Consider the following 24,083-nt stretch of genomic DNA (forward strand, 5'->3'; position numbering starts at 1 on the left):
CTCCCGCACTCAGCCCCACACCGGTGTGCGGGGGAGGAGGGGAGGTTCGTGGGACTCGGTGGTGGCGTTGCCAGCCCGCCCCTTCTCTCCCTCCTCCCATCACGGCCAGTGGGGGCGCTCCCGCCGCGCCTGCCCGCTCCCGCCGCTGCAGTGCCTCCACCGGCCTGGGCGGCAGTGCTCGGCGCCGGCAGCCGCAGGGGCGCGGCGGTCCCCCACTCCTTCCTCGCTCACACCACCCCGCTCCCTGTCGTGTTCCTGCTACCGGGCATTCCGCTTCCCCACAACTCCGCCGCCCCCCCGGGCCCCCCGCTGCCGAGGCCGGGGAGGGGGGCGGGAGGCTGAACCGAAGGGGAAGTGTGCGAAACGAGGCGGGGACAGAAGGCGGTGGCGGCAGGCGGGCAGGTGAGGAGGCGGCCTTCCCGCTCCCCTCCTGCCCTTGGCGGCGGCGGGGTCTGAGGGGTGTAGGAGGTGTGGGGCATAGGCCGCGCTCGGGCACCGCGTCCCTGGGTGAGGAGCTGGAGGTGGGGTGGCAGCTCCCAGCGCGCCTGGGCGGCAGGAAGGCGGGCGGGCAGGCAGGCCAGCGGCGGGCGGGCGAGGGGCTGCGGGCCGGGCCGTGCTGGCGGGGCCGGCTGTATGTGTGGGGCGCTGCGGTCCCACTGCCGGGCGTCGTTTTTCGCCGGGCGGTCGCGGAGCCGGGCGGGGCACGCGCGGATCGCGCCGCCCGCGGGCCAGATCCCGTGGCCAGCGGGGTCCGGGAGGAGCCGGGGTCCGTTCCTACTCTCCCGACATAGGCGCGTCGGCCGCTCGGGTCGACGAACGCCCTGTCCTCAACGTAAACTGTTTCATCTCTTTTTCTCCTTCCCCCCCCCCGTCTCCCCTTCTCTGTTCGCTGTCCTTTTCCTCCTAGCCAGAAGAAAACTCGATTGGATTTAACACATTTCCTTGGTGTCGGAAGAAACTCCTGCCTGCTGGATCTGATTTAGACTCTCGACAGACAAGGTAAATTAACTGGAGAAAGCTTGGGGAGCAGCAGCAGCAGTAACAACAGAAAAATCCTTCCTCTGCTGAAGGGGGTGGGGAAGAAGGAAGGAGTTCACGCTTCATTTTGATATCCTGTTTTTGGCCTTTTTTTTGCGTTGTTTTCCGCCTCGCGTAGTTAGTTGTGTTTTGTGTTTTCCTCTCTCTCGCCTAAGTGCTGTTTGTATGAATGTAGTCGCTGGTTTCATGGAGGCTGAGGAGAGAGTCTGGGGAGACTGAAAGTTTTTAAGCTCCTCAGACACAGAAGTTTCTTTGTTCGGTCGGGGAATGTATTGAACTGAAACTGCTCCGCTCCCTGACTCTGCCGCTTCACCTCCTTCCCTTCCAAAAAGATTGCTAACCCCGGGAGTATAATTAACTTATCGGGAAATAAGGAAGCCCTAAAGAAGGTGATATCTTTTACTTAATGGAAAGATCTTGAGGTTTGGCCCTCCCTGTGTTTGCCTTGTTTTCTGGAATACCGGTTAGCGTCTAGCCGGTCTTCTTCAAGATACGTGTTAAATTTATTTATAAAAATGTGCCCTCGTAATCTTCTGTAAACGCTGTCGCAGTTTTGCCCCTTGTCTGCTGCCGCCACCTCTCTTCCTCCCCTCCGCCCCCTCTCTGTCCTCAGTATGACGGGTTGCACTGCATATTTTTCGTCTTGTACAGGAGAGGTCGGTATTGAATTTTGATCCTTGCGAAGTGTGTCTTAAGAACCTCCATTAGAGAAAAAAAGTATGTACTAGCTAGTGGTCTGATTTCTTAGAATTACGTTCAGTTGAACCTCTGAATTAACGTAGCCTTGTTTGCTTTTGATGACCACTTTGCCCTTTATAACTTTTGAAAGGCATCCTGTTTGAGCTGGAAAACCAAGTGTGAAGTTTGGGTGTAAGGTTTTGTACGGCTGGTGCTGGTTAAGCTATGCTAACTAGTTGCATGGAGTGGAAGAAGTGTTGTTCACCACAGACTCATTCTGTGTGCCTCAAAGCGGCAATTACTGGTTAGTTCTTCTGTGAAGGCAGAGTATTTATCATACGGTGAATGTTCAAAATGATCTGGTAGCCATAGGTCTGTGCTGATTTTTTTTTTGTTCCTGTTTGTCAGACTCAGAAGCAGTGTGTTGGTCAGATAAGATTTGTGTGCTTCAGTCTCTCAAGTGTCTGAGATATGTTGGTATTTGTGATGCCTGGGCAAAGTAATTTCTGTGCAAAATTTCTAGCACTCCTACATGTGTAGTTCTGTAACAGCATCAAGTGATGCAGTACTTGAGGAAAAAGTTACTAACCCAACTCCATCTGTTTGATCTACTGTGAGGAAAAATGTTAACATTTAACTGACCTAAAGTGGCTTCTGTGGCTGATAACAAGTAAATGATTGGCTTGCAATTTATAGGCTTACCTTTCCAGGCAGCAGTAAGAGTTATTCTTAGGCATCAGAAAGGGCTGAACAAAATAAATGGCAGTGAACTTCAGTTTCCTTATATGGCTTGTACTTGGCAGAAAAGCAATGAAGGCTAAACAGAGTAATCCTTTTACAAAGAACGATCACTTTCCAAAGCAGTGTTTTAGTCCCAGTAATGACTCCAGATTCTTGGGAGGGTGGGGTGGTGTGATGTGGGGGATGGGGAATTGTAGCAATGCATGACAAATTTAGTTGTAAACCACTGTGTTTGTAATGGATGCAATTTTGTTTCTTTTCAGACCTTTTGTGTTTCTCACGATGGTCTTGATATTTTTCAATGCCATATGGAAGAATAGGTCCTTGTAGTGGAGCCACAACTTTTTACGCTAGTGTTTTGTCACCATGGTAGCTATGGATAAAGCCCCTTTTAATTATGAAAGTGTAATTCAGTACTGCTTACAGCTAATGATTATATCATAGAATGCCATTCATGTCATTAACATAGTTTAGGAGTTATGAAGGAGTGTATTCTTTCTTGAGATCAACCATCTCAACTGAAAATCAGTCTGACATTGATATTTGTATTGAATAAAATGACGATAATATAATATTCATCACGAATTAAATGACTTAACTATATATATGGTAGACTATGTTGCTTGAAACAGCACTTTCATAGGTACATGTTGGTGGCTTGAGGAAACATTCTTTAGACCTGGCTGTGCCTTGCTCATGAATTAACTTAAGCTCAAGTAAACATTGGTAATTTTAAGTAGCTATGCTTGCAATCAAATAGCTGGAAGTTACAGCATATGGCATGCCATGAAATATGATTATCATTAAGATGATTATCATATTAGTAAAAATATGAATAGATTTGTCTTATGAATAAGATGCCTACCAGATAATGGTTGGTATAAATGCAGTGCTCTATAAGGTATTCATTTGCACATCACATTCATGCAGAATTGATGAAGGGGCTCCATGGAGAAAGTGTTATTGATTGAAAGTTGCATAGTGTATTAGTAAGCTGGTGGTGTAAGAAAACAGTATTATGTTTTGTCCTCAGTAGAATTTGTTCAGAGCCTGTAGTACCAGGCAAAAAGAGCCATGCTTGGAACATTAAAGTAAGTATTTCTAGAACCTACTGCTAACGTGCTACATTTCTACTGATGTGGAATGTAACATGTAGCATGTTAGCAGTAGGTTCTAGAAATAGAAGGCGACGGGAGCAAATTCATCAACTCAGATTTCCTGTTGGGGTGTAATGAATCACTGGCTGTCTGCTTTGTTTTCTTGTTTTGTTTTTATCCTTCCTGCTCCCAAGCAAAAAGGAAAATCTTCTAGGGAAAATGTTATGTAAAGATCAAATGGTTGATATGTCATATTTTCAGCAGATTCTCCCTATGGAATAACATGATCTGCTAGGGGAGGGTCTGCCATTTACTCCACGTAGAGGAATTACAAATCTAACCTTTTCTGAATGGGTAATTAGTCGAGTTGACGGAAAAGCTGCTCTTACGGGCATTTTCATACTTATCTGAAAATAGTAGACTCTATTCCTATGTGAGCATGCAAATGGTGGTGGTGGCAGTTGATACAGGAGGTTAAAAGTGGTTTATTTGGAACAGGAAGATTCAGAAACACCACTGTTTTACCTTGTCGGCTTTGGAGTCAGTAAAACAGTGTCAGACAACACTTCTCATGTCAGAGTGGAAACACTGAAGGTAAAAAGTTAATCAGTTTGTGTTGTAAATAGGCTGTAGATACAATACTACCCTCACCCCAACCCCAATTTAGAACATGCACTGTTTGTGGCAACCTGTTAACATACTAGCTTAGTGTTTGGAGCATCTGTGAAGTCCAGTACACGCCTGTGAGGTATAGATTATGTCTTTTACAACTTTGAAAGTTTAACTGAGAGTTTTTCTTAATGTTTTGAATGCATAAGGTGTATCTTTTTGTTAGTATTGTAAGTTGTCAGCATGGCATAACAGACTGATCAAGTTCTGGACAACAAGTACTTTTTTTGATGAAAGCTTCAAATGTGGATTTCCTGCAGTCCTTCTAGTTTTCTTCGCCTCTTGGGGAACCACTGCAGTTTCCAAATGTGAAGGTGGTATGAAAAGCCCACTGTATCAGCACAGGTGGCACACTTGTTTGCCACTGAGTAAGTATCAGTAAAAATTAGTAGCCATAGATAACACTGCCTAGTGTACTTTAGTAATAATTCATTGTTAAGCAATACTATTGACTTTAAGTTTATATAGGGACAGGTAATATGTAGAGGAACTTGACTGCTCTTATGACAAGATAAGTGTGATGTTTTTTTTGCCTGTATTCACTGAAATACAGCTTTTACTTCTAATTAAGAATAGAGTGTTCATATATTGTGAGTAACATGTTTTAAATGTTATGAATTGAAAGTAAGGATGCTGTTTTAGGAGAGATTTATAAATCTCATCTTTTGCTAACAAAAATGAAGCATGAATATTGCTATGCTAGAATTTGTGATATTTTTATTATATAGACATCTTGGGATAAATCTGCTTTTTCTACTGCTTCCCTTCATTACTTAGTGAATTTCTTTAAAGGACTTTTTCTAGTGTTTAAATTTCCATATGAGTGTTTGGCTTATTACTCTTTTTAATCTCACCCATACTTCCTCTGAAGTTAATACAGAAGCATGATGTGCCAACACCAGCTTGCACCTTCCACCTTTAAAAAGACATTGTGACTTTGCATAATTGGGAAATAAAACTAAAACCTCTTCATTTGGTCTAAATGAAACCAAACTGACTTGTACTTATATTGGAGAACTTCAGTGTTGTGACTCCCCTAGGGTAGTTTATGTTGAAAAGTAGATTAGTTCTTTCTGTATCTGGAACTGATTTGTAGGTACTTGATACTAAGTGATCATTTTACGTAGGAACAAGAAGTGATGATTAATCAGAGTCTGAGCACAATGTGAGCTGTCTTGGCTGCTTTGGCTATTCTGGAAGTTGTAATAACGTCAGAAGGTAACTGAGCCTTGGGAGCTTCTTGTGTTTGAAGGCATTATCTAGTTAGATAAGATAGTATGTACTCTCCTCCCTCTTTATCTGCTTAATTAGACAATGACTGGGATGGCCATACTTTTTTATCCTCTTTTCTGGCATTGCCAAGAAAACATTAGGTAACAAGTGGTGTACACAACTTTGACTGGGGGAAGTGGGGGGGGCGGGGCAGGGGAATGCTTTGTGCCTTCCACTGTTCCATCCAATGATTAGGCACAGGCTAAAAACTAAAGATTACTTACAGTAGCAAGGACAACTGTTGTACCCTTAAGACCAAAGCTATGACAAAGAAGGAAAGTGATTCCAAAAGGCATGATTTTTTTATAGCTCCCCAATTGTTAGATACCTAGTATTATACACTCTCACATCTTTTTTAAGTAGATCTATGGTTTCTCCAACTTTTGTTTCACTCTTTTGTATAATTTAATTCTGCAAGCATAAAGCTATATTATATATGCAAAGTAAAACGAACTGCTGAAATCAAACATTTTTTAAGATTCTCTTATTTAGGTATACGTTATGAGAATAATAACTGGAAGAAACTGTAGATCAGTTATCTTCAGGGTGATCAGTTTTGACTTCAGTGAGTGCACAAGCTTCTTTTCCAAGAAAAAAAGTTTTCTAAGCACTCTGAATTTTCCAAGTTTATTTAGTTCAGTATATACAGTGCTGTGCTTCATGTCTTGTAGGCCCTGTCATGAAGTTGGCTGAGATGGAATTAACAGAGGTACATAGACATAGTCCAAGTAGTGAATGTTCTGACTGTCTGCGCTATCACATACTTCCAGTGGGAGAGACTGCAGCTGTTCAAGTAGAATTTCCTTTCTAAGAATAAGCAGGTAGGAAGGAAATACTTGTTTTGGGAGTTTTGCATTATGTTTCTCTTAGATTTAAAATTGCACTTCTGAAGTAAAGGTAAGGGTATAGTTGTCTTCCTGTGTTCAGTGACTACTTCTTTTGTCAGTTGTCTGAGGATAGCTTTAGGAATAGAAGAAGCTCTGAAGTGGTTTGAAGCGTTAGTAAAAGTTACAAATACTTGAAACGTAGCTCATTCCTCATTAAGAGTTAAATTTTATCTCCCTGTGAAGTGGCCAGGGCCTTATTCTCCTTGATGGGGAAAGCTCCAGTCTTAATAGCTAAATTAAAAATATTTGAAGTTCTGTTAATATGTTAGAAGTAGCTGAAGAAAGATGGTCTTAGTGTCTGAAGTACTGTGCCTTGAGTTTGCAACCTGCTCATCAATTTTCAACTCTAGTTGGCCAAAGAAGTTCCTGTGGCAGCTGCACTGGAGGCTCTGTCTTCACAGAGAGTTCTGGAAGAAAAGTGACATATTTTAACTTAGTCCTCTGTCCCATAATGTGGAGTCTAAGTTTAGTCTAGTTGCAGACATTATTTCTTCTTCTTCCTTACCCTTGTTGTTCTTGGAGTTTTTCAGTACATATCTTCCAAAACTTCCAAATCTCCTAAGGCAAAGCAGAGACGCTGTGAGCTACATCAGTACATCTGAACAAATGTCTGAAATGCAATGCCAGATGCCTGTGAATGTCAGTTACAGGTTCAGTCATCCAAAATGACTGTGGATGCCATTTAAAGTGTTTGAATGATGGAAAGTGTTTCCAGGCTTGTCTGGAAGACTTCTGCTAAAAAAACTCTTGGCTGCTAATAAACTCTTTGAGCAATGTTCTCCCCCCCCCCCCCCCCCCCCCCCCCCGTTGTCTGTAGTTGTCCTGGCATTATTCTACCTGTAGGGAGAAATGACAGTTTAGAAGATCAGCACATTCTCACTAGTTTGATTAAATTACTGCGTATCTTCTATATTTACTGTCCTGGTTTGAGCAGTAGCAGTCATTTTTTCTCCTTGGTAGCTGGTGCAGTGCTCTGTTTTGACTTTCGGGCTGGGAACGGTTGCTGATAGCAAGTATGTTTTGAGTTACTGCTCAAATGTTTGGTTTGTCCAATGCCTTTTCTGAGCTCATGCTCTGCCAGGGAGGAGGGGGGGCCTGGAGGAAGGAGAGACAGGACACCTGACCCAGGCTAGCCAAAGAGGTATTCCATACCATAGCATGTCATACCCAGGAGGTAACCGGGGGAGACCCAGAAGGGCTGGAGCTCTGGGGGGAAGAAGGAGGTATCGGTCGGTGCTCGGTTGGGCAGGGTGGGGTGAGTTATGGGTTGGTGGCTGGTGAGGTGTTGTATTCTCTTCACTTGTTGTTTGCTTTATCATTATTATTTGTAGTAGTAGCAGCAGTAGTGATTTGTGTTATACCTTAGCAATTAAACTGTTCTTATCTCAACCCGTGGGGGTTGCATTCTTTGGATTCTCCTTCCTAACTCTCCAGGAGTTGGGGGAGCGAGGTGGTGGGAGTGAGTGAACGAGCTGTGCGGACTTGGGTTTAAACCATGACATTTACTTACATGTAACCCTGAGGATAGGATGGAGGTTTATGTTTGAAACTGGATATTTGAGAACTTGTAATGAATAATGATACTAATACAAATTATAGGTTTTTTCCTCTGTAGAAATGTTATATTTAATAAATTGTATATGCTCATGCATGCTTGTGGTTAAAACAAAAACAGAAAACAAACAAACAAACCAACCTCCGAAATAAAAAAACTTGGCTGCAAAAGTATTTACAAGGTTGAGGCCTGTGTTTTCAATAAAAGTAAACTTTTAAGTGTGGCAGCATAGCAGTCTAAATCTTTCCTGACTTAAAACACACTATATATATACTCTTTCCATGCTCATGCTACAGAGTGTAACATGAAGGTGTTGAATTTACTTAGTTTCCACTTTGGCCTACAAGGTAGGTGTATCTGAAGGAGGAGTTGAATGTGCAGACAGCTGTTGATACGCATTGATACCCTGCTGTTGGTATGTTTGTTTGCTGTGGCAAATCAGCTTGTAATGACTTTGATTGTTAGCTTGGTAATTAGGTGCTTTTAGAACATACTCATTTTGGTTACTTCTGGTCATGTAATCATCTGTGATGTTAACCTTGGAGCTGCAAGTCATCTAATTTCTGAGATACTTCATATTTTTGGGGGTTGGCAATTAAGTTCATCACTGAGGGAGAAAGTTAAGAAGCTCACATTTTTCTAATTCATAGCTATCCAGTCTTTATGCCATTTACTTTAGTTTGTGCTTTACTAAATTTATACAGAGTGAGTAATTATTGAATTCTTTAATAGATCATCTGTGAGGAATAACAGGCAGAAGGAAATAAGTGTAGAATTCTAGAAAATAGTATTTGGAACAAACCTAGAATCTTACTTAAAGGTCACTTTTGTTGGTTCACATGTAGGTGTTGGGAAACTATTAAAAACAAGGTAACAAGTGAAGAAATGAACTCTTAAGTAGGAAGAAAAGAAAAAGATTAAACCTGTGTGTTTCCACCTTTTCTGGGAGTGTGAAGGAAGGGAAAATCAAGTGGAACTCTGAATTTGGCAAGCCATCTGGCTCTGATTCTGATGCATATGATCAGAAATAATATGGGGGAGGGATAAACTAGCAGAACTTTACTATTTTACTATACTGTTGTGTAACTACAGGGCATCTTACTTGTGTCTTTTAGGATTTTTTTTTTTTTTTTTTTAATCTGAACACTGTTTTGTGAGGGAGGGAGCTTTCTGTGACTATTAGAAAATCTTATTCTTCCAGTGCAGTATTCTTAATCTAGATGTTAATGCTTTGGGTCCAGTACCAGAGATTTCATCTAAATAAATGAAAATATAAGCAATACAAGTACTAGAAAAGCAGGGTAGACTTAAAATAGATTTTAATAGACTTAGATGAGAATAATTTACTTTTCTGCTTGTATTTATCTGAATGAGCTCTTCTGATTTTCAAGGAGCACTTTACTTTGTCTTGCTTTACTAAAGCAAAGCAGAAGTGTTGTGAATCACAGCATTCCTCTGTGCTTTTTGCAATGTTGCTCTTACTAGAGAAAGGCAGTGGAGCAGGAAAACATTTCTATGGGATTTCATTGTGGGAAATCTATGGGAGAGGTCAAGATTTCAAATGTCCTGTAGTTTTTCAGAACATTAGTGTTACTGAACTGGTTTTGCAGCAGCAGCCTGTGGTGTCCCAAGGGAAGGATTATGCCCTGTCAATGGATCAGGTTAAAAAAAAAATGTTATGGAATGGGAGAGAAACAAGTCAATACGTGTTTCTTGTTCTGTTTCTTACTTCTATGCATAAACCAGCTGATCAAGAACCAGTTAAGTTTTTCCTTCTGGTGCTTGCTGTTCTTTGTCTGTCCCAGATGGTGCAAGTCTCTGCCTATTTCATTTGAATTAAAATATATATATTTGCTCATTTTAGATCCACAGATCATCCATCATTCCATTTGTGTTAAGTCTTGACAAAGCTTTAAGTTTCAGCTTCAGAGTATGAAATAATCTACAGGGTAATAATCTTTACTCAAAATCAGAATGTTATCCATTTTACCCAAACTTTTATTAACTTGTTTTTAATCTTTGAGGAGCCTGAAGGGAAGTATGTACTGGACAATTCAAATTACTTTAAATCAAAGTCATGAAATTTTCTGAAATTCCTACTTCGTGCTATTTTGCTTGGTTTTCCTATTCTGAGAAAAGGAGGATGACAGGTTAATAGCAAATCAGCATGGTACTGTTCCACTTTTTGTTTCAGTAGTGTCAAAGTAACATTATAACTCTTTTTTTTCTCATGCTAGAAAGCACAGGATGTCAGAAGTAATGCTTTAAGCTGAGTTATTATTAAATCAACTTTGAATTCAGTTTTGAGGCTATAATTTGCACTGTGATGGGAAGGAAGAATCTTAGTTCTACTTAAACCTCCTGTCAGGTGAAAAATTGTTTTTGGCTTTACATAGTGAATTATTATCTTACACAATAAGTATAACAGCACTTTCAATATAATTGCCTAGATTCCAATAATTCATGAAATTTGTATTGTAAGCAGTAAGGCATCATTCTTCCCTATCTAAAGAGGCAAATATACTTTGGAAGCCATTCAAGAGTAGCTTTCTGTTAATTTTGTTTTAACAGTTGCTTGTCTGATCTCCAAAATGTCTGATGTAGTAAAATAAAAATAACATAAGAGCTCTTCTTCTTTAATCATCATCTGTTGGCTTTGAGGAACACAAGAGTAACTAAAGACAAAAAAATTTGTTCAAAAACTATCAGCTTCAAAGTTTCATTACTGTGGTGGGAGTGGAAAGAGATTGTAAGTTGGCAAAAATCAAATGCACATTGTGAGAGTAAAGCTGAGTAAACAGAAGGCAAGAATAACAGTGCTGGCCACATGGGAGGTGTGAAAAGTCTTGTAGTTAGAGCCACAGATAATGCAGAGAAGAGCAAATCACAGATGTGAGCAACTGACTGGAATAAATCAGGATCTACCTGTCAGTTGTAAAATGAATATGGAAGAAAATAGTGGGCAGAAGTACAGGCCAGGGGTTCCTTTATTTGCCCAGGATAGTAGCTCTTAAAACTGCTGAGAATAACGTTGAGCTTATGTGTCATAATTGTTGTATAAATTAGAGGTAGAAGATGCTTAGAATCTTGAAAATACAGAATACAGGTTTTTTTTTTTGTTGGTTTTTGTTTTGTTTTATTTATTTTTTTTTTTTTTCAAAATCTAACAATCCCCGAATGGGAAGGAATGCACATATCCACATGTACTTGGTGTTTATTGAGCTTTGATCTGTGAATGTATTTCCATTTGTGTTCCTGTTACCACAGACTGAATTGTGAAACCTGTCTAGATTTGATGCAGCAGTCTTTCTGGGCAGTTTATCTATTTTATTAGCTAGAGGGTTTTATGTGTGGTTTTTCCTCCCATGCATCCAACCTCTGCTTGCTTTGTATCTCAAAGTCTCATATTGTTTTGGGCCTGCTATGTTCTTCTGACTTCTTTCGTTTGTTCCATCCTAGATTTACCTAGGAATTCTGGCAGTTACTTTCTGGGGGTAGTGTATGTAAAGCAGGTAATCAGGGGCTGTTTTAATATATGCACCATATGATTTAGAAAACAAAATAATTAAACAGGAATCTTCTGATAAGAAATAGTTTCATCCCTCCTGCCCCATCTGTTTTCATTTGTGCTGATCTCCTATGTGTTGCAGATTGCCTGAATTTATCTTCAGGCAATTAGATGGATAGTCTAGTTAATAGATGAGAACTTTTCTTGTATATTAAATACTGCGTATTTACAGCAGTGCAGCTTGCTTGTTTAAAAACCTTTGGTATCTGCTGCAGATGGCTGCATAGTCTAAGGAGTGGCTTCCTGGCTGCATTGTACATGAAGTGCCAAACATGATTAGAGCAGTTTTGTTCTGGAATGCCAAAATGCATTGAATCCGTTCAGGAAGCAACATATGTCAAATGAATAAAAATATCATGTGAAACAGAATGTGATCGTTATGATTGTTATGTTTTTGGTTTGGCTTTCAGTTTTTTGGTTGGGTTTATTTTTTTTTTCCAAATCTGGTTTCTTTCATGAAGTAAGGGGTTAAAAAGAACCTCTTATATTGAGGATATTATTAAATATGAATTGCTGACTTACACATTCAGCTTTTTCACTACTGTTTGTTTCTCCATACCCTATTTCCCTTCTGATTAACATATGCCATAGATGAAACGTGGAACAAGGAGGTTATCAATAGGTGTGCTGTATAGGAAAAGAGTATTGTGTTTTTCTTTTTGGATATCTAGGCCTGTGCACAGGATACAGGTATTCGGTGTGGTTTTGGAGCTTGGTTTCTTGTTTTTGGTGTGGGGTGTTTTTTTTTTTAATTTTCCTCTCCTTTTTATTTATTTATTATTTTTTTTTAGTAAAGGCTGGTAGCTTATGTGTTTGCTCACATTCTTACGAGAGTTGTATGTCATTGCTTGATAGCAAACCAGGGTTGATGAAAATAAAAATCAGCAGTGAAGGATCTTTCTTCTGCCCAAGCTCTAATTCTGGCAAGTTCTCAAGACAGGAAGTGGGAACCTTTACAACTAGTACTCCAAATATTGCAGGATTTTGTTATTTTATTAAGAAACAAGCCCAGGGCAGAGTGCATTTTGTTGCATATTATTCCTTGTTTGCAAGGGAGGTGCTAGTCACTTTGATTCCTCCTACCTGGAAGGCAAAGATGTTAAAAATTTAATTGACAGAAAAATACATGTCTCTCTAGAAGATGTAATTCCATTTGATCAGTTTTTAACTAATATTTTACATAGATTTTTATTATCAAAGATAATCTGAAAGCCTTGATTTTATAGCTCTTAAGCCCAGAAGAGTGAAGTATATTTAAAGCAATTTTGTTGTCCTTTCTGAATGTTATTTTTTGTCTTGTTTGTTTTTTCTCTTCCATCTCTATGATTAGACCTACAGCTAAAAATTAACTTCAGTGAATTATCTTACGTAAGCTCCTTCTTGTTGTTCTGTCTTGTGCAAGAAGTGATGGGTCCCTGAAAAAAGACAGAGTGAAGGCAAGTGTTTTCTTTTTGCAGCAGAGAGCATAATTATCATCATTTCTATGCCTTCTTTTTTTTTTTTTTTTGGGTGATATTAAGTGCTTGATTACATTCCTGTCTCCTGGATTGAAAGAGGAGATGCTAGTGTTTTTTTTCCTGTTCTAAAGTCTACCTTTCCTGCTCCCTGAAATTTTTAGCTCTCCAATGATAATTATACCACCAGCTAAGAATGTGCTCATGTACTGAGAGGTGAGGCATACCGTCCAAAGCAAGTTCTGGAGTTGCTTGTTTGTGTCTAGCTTCACATCAGCTGGGTTCTTTTGTGCTTTTCTGTTTGTTCTGGCAGTCCATCTGTCTTCCCTGAGTGTGCTGTGTCTTATTTTGTCTTGGCCTTCTCTGGGATAATTAAAAGAAAATCTATGGAAAACATGTTCAGGTATACAAGAGCTTTCTTTCTTTTCAGCCTTTGTTCTTCTTTGAAGTGTGATATTCATCTACATTCTAGTCACTAAATTCTGTTTCATGAAGGGCAATGGTCCTGCTAGCTGATGAGAGACCTGACCTGCTCAAGCACAATTCATTCCAGTGTTTCTACCCCCTTCCCAGATATCAGTGGCCATAGCACTGTTCTTAGCTGTTGAACTGTAGGAAGAACCAGAAATAGTAGTGCAGAGAAATTTTCTATCAGGTCTGTTTTCCTTCTGTGTTTCTGAAATGTACTTCCAGTGCACCATAGCAAGTATCTGTGGGTGTTCCCCTTGCCTTGCCACCATAGAGGTACTTGTTATATCTCTAGAGTCTGATTTGCTGGCATTCTTAGTGTGAAATACCAAGTTAAAAACTTATTCACAGTTCAGTCCTCATCATCACTGGTAAGTGGAATTAATTTTCAAATGGACTTGGAAACATCTTTGTTGTGGTTAGACTTGATGATGTGGTTGGACTATCTAAATGCTACTGCAGTTCCACAAAACCTAATCTTCATAAGGCTGTTTTTCACTGTTCAGAACCGAGAAGTGGTGGCAAATTTCAGTTACAGTGCATTGTCCTTTTAAACTGTTTAACCAACTTAAACTCTCATCAAACCTCTTGCCATTCTGGCTTTAATAGACAAGCAAGTCTATGGAGTCTACTGTTTTTTGTTTTTTTTTTTTCCTTCTTTGGAGTTTACTCCAAATTTCCTGCTAACATACTTCTGTGCTGTTCATAGCACTGTAGAACCAAGTGCATGGATTCACCCAGTAATTCTTTTGTTAAGAGTTGTCTTGTTTTTTTTTCTTCCTTAGGTACTTTGCAACTTAATTCTACTTTGTGTGATTTAATTAACCATGACATAAAATTGTTGTGACTTTTAAAAGCATATTGGCTGTTATGCTTTATTTAATTGTCTCGTGTGGTTTCTTCCTGAATGTATTCATTCTCCTTAGGCTTCCGAGATGTCAATAATATTGACCTGGGAGCAGACCAGAAGACAGCATCATAGAATAATTTCTTTTTTTTTTTAATTAAAAAAAAAGATTTCCATTTCTTTCTTTCATTACTTGCTTTGTCATCAGCACCTCTTGACAAGGTAGCTTCTTGTCTTGGTCACTTTGGAATTTAAGAGGGGTTTTTTTGGTTAAAAGAAAGTGTAAATAAATTTTAACTTACCATGTTGAGGAGATGGTCTGTTTTGTATACTTTAGTCTCATTCCCTCAAGCCTTTTATAATGTAAAGCATTGCTTTGTGGGGAAATAATTGACTTTTTTGTTGCAAAAACAGACACAGCATTTGCTGAGCAAGGGTGCCTTGCACTTATGAAGACCACATCTTGTAAATAGTTATTTCACTTCTTAACTTGGAGTGTGGAACATGAAGTGCTGACATAGTCACTGCCTGGACCATAACTATTTGGTGACCTGACTATCCTAACTGCTTCTTGATTTCCTGGAAATATTTAGTATGATTTATTTTTCCTTTCTGGATTATTCCCCAGTCCCTACTCCCTGAACTTCTTGTCTTCACTGGTTCACTCTTCTCAGAAAAAAACTCACCAAAACTATGAATCCAAGGCAGTGTAAATTATTAAATGTGACCTACAGGAATGAATTTTGCTACCAGCATGTGCTGTTGTGAGCATTAAAATATGTGTCAGTAATAATGAAGTTATCACCTTTACTTTAAAGGAGTAAAGAAAGCCCGTGACTGTGTAGTTTTACATTCTGCTGCATCTCCTCTGACATAGGCAATACTGTTTCCTTTTCCTTGCTGTGTCTGGATCCTTTTCGTCATGTGTGAAGACTTGCAACTGAAGTTTAGTGAGTTGATGAGCAAGCTGATCTAATTAGAGAAATATTCTTCGTGATATCTTGCAGGTCAGTTACTATTGGATACTAATGGTGTGGTCATGTGAACCCTAGATTTAGTAAAAGGGTGGTTTGAGGGAAAAGCAGGGCTTACTCTTTCTTTAGTCTCTAGTTTGAATTAAGCACAGTGAGAACTGACTTGCCTCTTAAGTCACAGTTGCTGGTTTTGAATGGTCTTTCACTTGGTCACAGTAAATGTAAATGTTGCTCTTCATCATGATTGATTAGATCGTGAATTATTCTGCCTTAAATAGTCAGAAAGGCAGTTAAAAACTGGGATACTAACCCAGTTATGTCTCTCTCCTGGCAAATTTAAAGGGTACAACCTCCTACCTTTCTGTTTTTTTGCCATATGCAGGTTGACCTCTAGACTTTGAAGAGTAGGCTGGAAATTTAATGCCTGTCTGTCAAAATGGTTTTTAATTGCTGCAGGGGAGAGAAATAACTAGTGTGCTAAGAACTGAAATTGGAAAAGGAGAAGAAGTAATCAAGTCCTTTTCTCCTGAAGGCAACCGTGCAGAGCACTTGCTCTTGAGACTTCTGTACCTGACTTCTATACCTAGCTTCTTTACCTCCTAGGGGTTTCTGGTAGCTTTATGTTTTTCATACTCTGGAGGGATCGCTTGATTGAAATGTGTAGATCAACAGTATTTGAATGTGGGAGGTTCTACTTTCAAATTAGATCCCAAGGCTAGTGTGAATAGAAAACTGACAGGTGATGGGAAGTCAGTATGATTTGTAAACAAGTTTGTATGTTATGTATTATCATTGGTAGAATGATGGACTCAGAAATGTCTGTCACTGATACTGTGTGAAGTCATTACTAAATTTTACTTTTTCATTTCAGATGGGCAATATAGAACCACCTTAATTTATGGAGGGATTAAAAGTGCAATCTAATATGGGGGAAGCAGATACAAGAACAGGAGGCATTTAGTTTCATTGTTCTAAAATCTTGGAAATTTGCCACCTGGTTGTGAAGTTGCTGTCCCCTGTAGTGTCGGCTACATATAATAGTCTCACTTGGCTGTCCTGCACTCGTGAAGTACAGGAGACAGAGCATCTGATCTTTCTCCTCTCCTAGGATGTCTCAGCCCATACAAAGAGGAGGAGATGGATTGATGGGTAGTTGAGGTAAACAGAAACACATTTTTTCTGTGTTGGCACTAATGTTTAAGACTCTGATTCTCTGCTAATCTCCGCTTCTCTGAAGAGCCGAGGCTGGAACAATGTAGAAAAGCACTAGTGAGTTTTTGTCCCCTATCTAATAGAAGGGGGGAGAAGTATCCCAGTTCCTATTGTCCCAAAACAGAGGTAATTTCCTGATACAAGAGTTTAAATTATTGTTCCTTGTAGTGAATTTCTTAGAGCCATTACATGAAAAACATTTAAGTTGAGTTCTATGGACTTTTTTCTTCTTCAGACACTAACAATTAGAGTTAGAAGTAATTAGCAAGAACTACTTCTGCAAGAGAGCTTTTTTGGACCTTGCCTTCTTACTGGAATAGTAATGTGTCAAATAGATTTGAAAGCATCCTTAAGCAGGTAAGCTATTTCTTATTCCAGCTGTTGTCTATTTGTATGCCCTGCTCTTTACTCCGCAGAAGAACTGTGTATCTTCTGGTTGATTGTTAAGTACTTCATGTAGCACATCAGAGATAATAGTGATTGCTGGAAGATAATTTCTTTTGCAAAGATGCAAGGATGGAAATAAAGCTCAGCAGAATATATTACGTCCCAAATTATTTTGAATGTTATTTGAGAAGATAATTTATGTGTTAGTTTTTCTTCCAAATTATGAAGTACAAAGATTAAGCTAAGCAGGATTTGGAGGTATCAGATTCTTAAAGTAGTTTCTGAATGGTGATGATCTTCATATTTGGCAGGAACTAGTGTAATGATAGTAAGTTCTCTGGGACTGAAATTTCATCTTGTGAAACCAAGATTTGGTTTTGTAAGATTAAATATGGTCCAAGTTGTGGTGGTATTTTCTTTTTTTTTCCTTATCCCATTCCCCAGATTAAAAATATACTACGAATTTTTTCTTTAAAAATGCGTTCAGTCTTGTTAGGAATTAAAAAATCAAGTGTCTGTTGGCCTTGCAAATAGGCATGAAACAATGGTACATTTTTTCATGTTTCCTTCATGTGTACTTCATTTGTGAGAGTCTATCTGTAGTAAGAATCTAGAGTGTGGTAAATTGCAATCTATTCTGAACCTAAGGGCATATGTATCCCTTTTTAGCATAACTTCATATTTGAATTCATCCCTTCCTCTCAGAGGGTGTATGTGATTGAAAAACTATGATTTGCATTTACATTTTCTGTTTTTAAAGTTACGTTTCTTCAGATTTTTTTTCCTACTTTATTGTGGTTTTGGTTGGGATTTTTGTTATATTTTGGTATGGTTTTTTGTGTTTTGGTTTCAGGTTTTTTTTTCCTTTTTTTGTTTTAAATGCTGTAATATTGCCTCTTTTTGGAAAGAGTAAGAGAGACTTTTGAGGGACTGGAGTCTAGTTTTTTTGCATCTGTCATGTCTTCAAATGCTGAGCAACAAAGGGTCCTTGTAACTGTAGGTATTTTCATATTTTTCTGGTGTGTGACTAGAATACAAGCTACACACCGCTTTTTAGGTATATGTGTTTACATTATATATATGTATATATCAGCATCCTGAAATAAGAGGGGAAAATGGATGTTTTAAAATCCTTTTATTTGAAGATCAAAATAAGAATTACTCTCTCGGCTAATGTCATGAATTTTTTGGTATCGTTATTATTACTTGGATATGAACCATGAGTCTTGCATGCTGAAACTATAGTGAGTAGTGAAGCTATGATTAGTGAGATTAACATACAATAATGAAGAGGGCTCCTTTCCTCCCCTCTCATCGAGTTGTTAATCTGAAGAAGAATTTAGAATCCAGTGTAAAATTTAGGTGTTTATGTTCTGTAAAAACAAGTCCAGCTATTCAACAGCAAATGCTTAATCTCACAAAGTACCTGCAAATTAATGCCCGATGCTGTCAGTCACCTAGCTTCCATCAGTCTGACTGTCTATATAACCAAATTCCCTATGAACACTTTGGAGGATAGTAGTCGAGTATGTTTAAGCACTTCTTCCTGACTTTTTAGAAGTGTAATAAATACATGTCAAGACAACATCTTTCAATATAGGAAAAATAATGTGTGTGTGTTATTTGTAATTATATGTATCCTGTTTGTCCCATTTAATGGAAAAAAATCAGATATACAAAGTAGTTGCTTTTAGAAAGTAATTTCAGAGAACATTTGTTTATTGTTATATCTAATTGCATTATTTTAGCTGCTAAATTATCAGTTTTGTATGTGCACTCATAGTAATTGTGTTCACAAATTTATAAATTCATCTTGCCTTGTTTGGAATTATGTTTTCAGCTAAACTGTACATGAAAGGAATCTAAATAACCTTTTTTACTTTGCTGTGGTAGATGAAGGAAATGGAAAGGGTATAATCATGTAGTATCTTTTTTTTCTGTTCCTTGAGAAGGTAAATGCTAGGTAAGTAGATCTTACACACAGATATTATACACACAACTGACTTACAAATATCTCAAATAGCCTTTTTGACCCTATTAAAGCTCACTTAATAGAATATTTCTAATGAATTTTGCTTCTTTAACTGGTCATTTCCGTTGCTCATTGCTATCAGTAAGAGGACCTATATTGCTAAGATGGTGGTGTGAGGATGTTTCTTGGCTTTTTGTGAAATATGTAATGAAATGAGAATAGTGCTCCCTAAAATGTTCCATCTAGCATCCTCCTCCAGTAAATCTAGTCAAAGCAGCAGATGGCCTTGGATTGTAATGTAATATTAGTAGTGATAGGCATGAGCTCTATGGTATGTTGTTTCAAAGGCTGAAGTAATTGATAGCACTACTAACACCGCCTTCTTTTTTTTGCAATAGTTAAATGAAATTTCATATAGTTAAGCAGACCCTGATCTTTCATGCTGTAGAGCTATTGCAAAAAAAGGAACATCAGTAACATGAGAAATGGAGTAAAATGATAAAAATTTCTTCTGTTTTTAAATTTGCAGCTTTTTTGAAATGCAGCATGATTTTCACAAGTGTAGTAGTGGCGTTGTTCTTGTAATGATCTTTACAGCCCAAATAATACTTGTCCTCTGTCAGATGTTGTCTGCAAGGGATGATTTTGTGCATTCAACAGAATAAATCTATCTCATTCTGAAAAGTCCTGGTTGCTCATAACTTCTGGAAATGAGTTTTTAACTCAAGTGCTTTTTTATATAGTGATGTGCCCATCAGGGGTTTGAGTTGTAATGGATTCTTGGTGTTAATTAGGCAGCACATGTTTTAATTAAAAATTAGGAGTATGTGATAATGAAAGAGCTAGAAGTAGACCACAGCCTTAGTTCTTCTTAATTTCTAAATTATCATGTGGTGGGGAAAACTTGCATCAGGGGAAGAAGTGCCAGAGTGAAAGCTCTTATAAACACATTTAAAATGATTATTTTCCAGTTTCTCTCAAACCCGTAACTTTCAGGGTCTAACTTAACACTAAGCACTTGTAGCATGTATGCCAGGGTAGTATTTTTTTTAATTAAAGAAAAAAAGAGAAAAAACCTTGAGTTCTTGACTTAGGAACAAGAAGGTGCTTAGTGGTCATGAGAAATATACTGCAGTTGCCAGGAGTTAAATTGATGCCTATCTTCTGAACTTCTGTAACAACATCTTATTAGTCATCAGGGAGAAAGAACACTGGGTAAAGAAGTGTTGCAGTCTTCCAGTCCTTAGATAGTAACCTTTTGTGTAATGATCTTTGCAATTGTCCACTGTTTAGATAGCCCTACAGTTACTGCATTATTTTTCGTGCTACCTGGGGTACAGGGGAAGTGTTGGTGACTGAACTGATAATGGAGGCTGCTGTGGAATTCAAGGCTTGACAGAGGCAGTCACAAACTTGAACACATCATCTGGAGGAGTCAGCATGTTTAACAGTCCACTGTCTATCTATAAGGATGCTATTTTAAACTGAACTGAAAGTTAACCTGTGGAAAACAGCAAGAGAATGGTGAGGGAAGTCAATCAGCTCTTCATAAGAGCTAAGAAAGCTATTTCAGTCTTCACATCATTGAGCAGCAGTTCCTAAATGGGATGTGTTTGAAGAGAGCTGCTGGCCAGATATAAACTTGATTTAATATGATAATTATATTAGTATTTTCAGTTATGCAAAAATTTTGGCTGTAGTTGGGAAAGCAGTAGGAAAATTTCAAGAGGAAAGTTCCAGAGCCCCCACTGTAAGGGAACAGCAATCCAAATTTTTTATTCCCAAGCAAGCCAGGAAAGTATAGTGCAATCATCAACCCTGGCATTTCAGAGGTTTCACTGTGCTGGTGGTGGCACCATCGGCCTGATACCATCAGTGTTTTGGAAAAGGTAGCTGAGATCTGCTAAACAGTTGGAGGCTTTAGAACTTGTTAAATCTCACAGAGTGTTCTGGAAGTGGCAGAAACGGTTATTTTAATGACAGTTCTGTTGCTGCTCTTTGTCTTTTGTCATATAAAGGAATGTTAGGAATCATAAAAATCAGTTTTGCAACTGTGTATTGAATGCTTTATGAAAAGAGTATGCTAATCAGTATCTGATCTCCTGAGAATCTCTTTCAGGAAAGATTGTAGTTACCAGTTAAAAACCTTAATGTATTAGATTTTTTTTTTTGGTGGGATGTATTTATTGTTTTAAAAGCAGATGATAAAACCATTTGTCTGCAATTTACATTCCTCTCCTGTGATTTGGGCATGTTATTTGAACTGGCTTCAACAAATGCTGTCAAGATGAGGCACAAGATGGGTGTCTTCTGTGTACATCTTAGACTTACTGCATTATTATCACCTGCTAGCCATGACCATGTAATAAAACCTTCTATCCTCAACATATAGAGCATATATGGTGGTACTCCACAAAAGCACATAAGGCAGAGTAAGCTTCTCAGAAATAGATCCAGCTAGTTGTAAGCAACTCTTGCCAATAGCTGTGGCTGCAGACTTTAAATAAAACCTAGTGTTAAGCTAAATCAAAGGCAACTGGCAGGTCCAATTAAAATAATTGCAGCTTCTTTAAAGCCTCATCTGTTATAAGGAGTTGTATTTCCCCATGAGGTCTGTGGGAGTATTGGTGACAGTGTGAGTGGTATAGATTCTCTTTCAGAGAATGGGCTTGAGGCTCACTAGGATAACAGTACTTTAAGAGCAAGTCTTCCAATTGAGGTCCCACACACAATTTCTTGTTGGGTTTGGTTACATTTTGTTAACCTGGTAATTCCATTAAAACTCCATTCATGCAAGTAACAGAAAGGGAGTTGTTTTGAACTCAAGCTTGCTAGTAATGCGTATGTTTGGTCTGACTGCTGTAGGAGAAGATGATAATTGGTTCTACCTTTTTTGTGTTTTGGCACACTGCTTTGTCTGCCTTACTTTGAGATTTGGCAGAGGGCAAAAATGAGTAATTGTAGAATGGTGGTTGTAGAATGGTGGTAAGTGACATTGTACTATTTCTGTGTCTTCTGTGTTTAATTCTAGTGTAAAACAAAGTTAATATGCAGTTAATGCAGGGGGGTTGTGGAGTCTCCTACATTGGAGATATTCAAGGCCCTCCTGGACAAGTTCCTGTGTGATGTATTCTAGGTTACCCAGCTCTTGCAGGGAGGTTGGACTAGATGATCTTTCGAGGTCCCTTCCAACCTTTGGGATTCTGTGATTCTGTAATATGTGTATTTGAAACTATCTTATGTTTTTTGCAAGGCCCCTTATACCTGTCATCTTGAAAACACTTCTGAATTCTTTTTCGCAGATCCATCTGGATGGTTTAATAAACTCTCTTCTGCATGATGGTGAATCTGTGGTCCAAGTTGAGAAACTGATCCAGACTCCTATGGTGTGAATTTGCAGTGGTGGAACAGTTCGGGTAGGTGACCAGATGTATTGAAGATCAGGGAAAAGAAATGTTTAGGTGCACTTACGGTTTTAGTTACCCTACAGTGGTTTAATAATATCTTCTCTCACCCTCACATGTAAGAATGACAGACTTCTATTTTAACTGCTGAATTTGTATTCCAGTAGGTTGTAGAGAAGATGTGTAAAAACTGTGAGTTGTGGTCGCTTTCTCTCAAGAAGCAGTGGGGGTATTTGCTAGACTGACATGGTCTCTGTCTGCATTTTTGTCGTGTTGATATGGCTCTGTGTGACCACTTAGATATAGGCAACCTGTCTTTCATTGCTTCTGCTGTAATTTTCTGCATAACTTGTTTACTTTAAATGCTGCATAATATATACAAGGCAGTAACCCATTGTATCATAATATATTCAGGTTAATTAATTTCATTCATTTCAGGTTAATTCATATTCATTTTAATAATTTCTATGCAAAAAATAGAACCAATTTCAAATAAATACTTATGCCCTGGATAAGCTAACTTTAATGCTATTTAAGTAGTTACTTATATGTAACATATATAATCCTATCTAGACAAAGGTTAATATTTGGTGGGTTTTGTTGTTTTTGCATTTCTGGGGAGGTTGGCTTTCATTTTGTTTTGTTTTGTTTCTTTTCCTTTAAGTTGCAAGCATGTTCTGTTTTGATTCTTTTGTGTCATTGTTTTTGGGGTGTTTCAAGAGTCTTTTTTTTGTTTAAGTTCATTTTTAATCCCATAATTCAACAGCAGATGCCCATAACTCCTCAATAAGAATTATAGAGACAATATAACAAGAATGATGTGACTCTTTTCTTGGTGTGCTTAATTGCAGCACCACAAAAATCTTAAGTAAATCACAGTATGTTTTGATCTTGATATACTGGAGTAGGATCTCCAGTAGGATAAGCCTCATCTTAGTATACTGCCTTAGTCCTAATTAGAACTGTTGAGCAAATGCATTTTTCACTTGGCTCTCTGTCTCTTGCTTCAAGCATGTAGGTAGCGTACACACACAAATATTTGTAAGTGTCCGCAGAAGATGTTTGACTTTTGAGATGGAAATAATAGCAAAAATACTTTTCTAAATGCATAATAGTATTGTAGAAATTATGTGCTTGGAAATGCAGGTGTCTTATGAGATTTAAATTAGGAAACATTATGAAAAGCGAGTACAAGTGTTGGAATTTATGCTTGAAAATGGGTTTGTGGGGAAAGAGTGGGTTTTAATAAAAAAGGTAAGTAAAGAGGAAAGGCAAGATATTTGAGAAGCAGATTTTATTTTTTTTTCGAGGTAGGGGAAAATCCTAATCATTAAAATTATTTGATATTCTCTGTGAGGGATTCAGAATTATAGTTTCTGTAGATCCTTGGCTAGAGAGAATTGAACCATTTTCTTTCAAACTTTTGAGATTTCTTGCACAGTTCTCTGACTAGTGAGTGATACTGTGAAGAAATTGTCACAATTTTATTGTGTGGATAGGCTGAGACTTAATAAGCTATTACTGCCTTATTTACTGCCAAGCTAACAATAACAAAGTAGGGAGTTCAGGCAACAGTGCACAGCTTGGATTTAGAAAAGGTTCTTTTCTTTGTTATGCTGTTTATATTGTTCAATAACATTCCCTATTATGTAGAAGAGAATAGGCTGATAAACATGTTTGAATGTTGAGAATAATTTTATGTTGGATTAGAATCTTGTTTTATAATTGTAGTTTCATTTTTGGTCTGCTTGTTTTCACATTGAAATGCATATTAAGTCTTACTAAGAGAATTCAAAGGGAGTGGTTAATCTAAAGGGGTTTTTGTCGTTTTGCAGTAGTTTGCTCTTATGTCTAGTCCTT

The 24,083-nt window shown here is 38.3% G+C and overlaps 1 protein-coding gene across 1 annotated transcript in view; it reads left to right on the forward strand.

The window, feature by feature from the left end:
• The first annotated feature begins 208 nt into the window (after window positions 1–208).
• Window positions 209–24,083, forward strand: part of ERBIN (erbb2 interacting protein) — a 114,319-nt gene continuing 90,444 nt past the window's right edge. The window contains exons 1-3 of the mRNA XM_031051494.2: window positions 209–402; window positions 908–999; window positions 22,122–22,235. The gene's annotated coding sequence lies outside the window, so the exon portion shown is untranslated. The remainder of the gene's footprint in view (window positions 403–907; window positions 1,000–22,121; window positions 22,236–24,083) is intronic.

The sequence above is a fragment of the Melopsittacus undulatus genome, chromosome Z (assembly GCF_012275295.1).
Source record: "Melopsittacus undulatus isolate bMelUnd1 chromosome Z, bMelUnd1.mat.Z, whole genome shotgun sequence".
Lineage (NCBI taxonomy): Eukaryota > Metazoa > Chordata > Aves > Psittaciformes > Psittaculidae > Melopsittacus > Melopsittacus undulatus.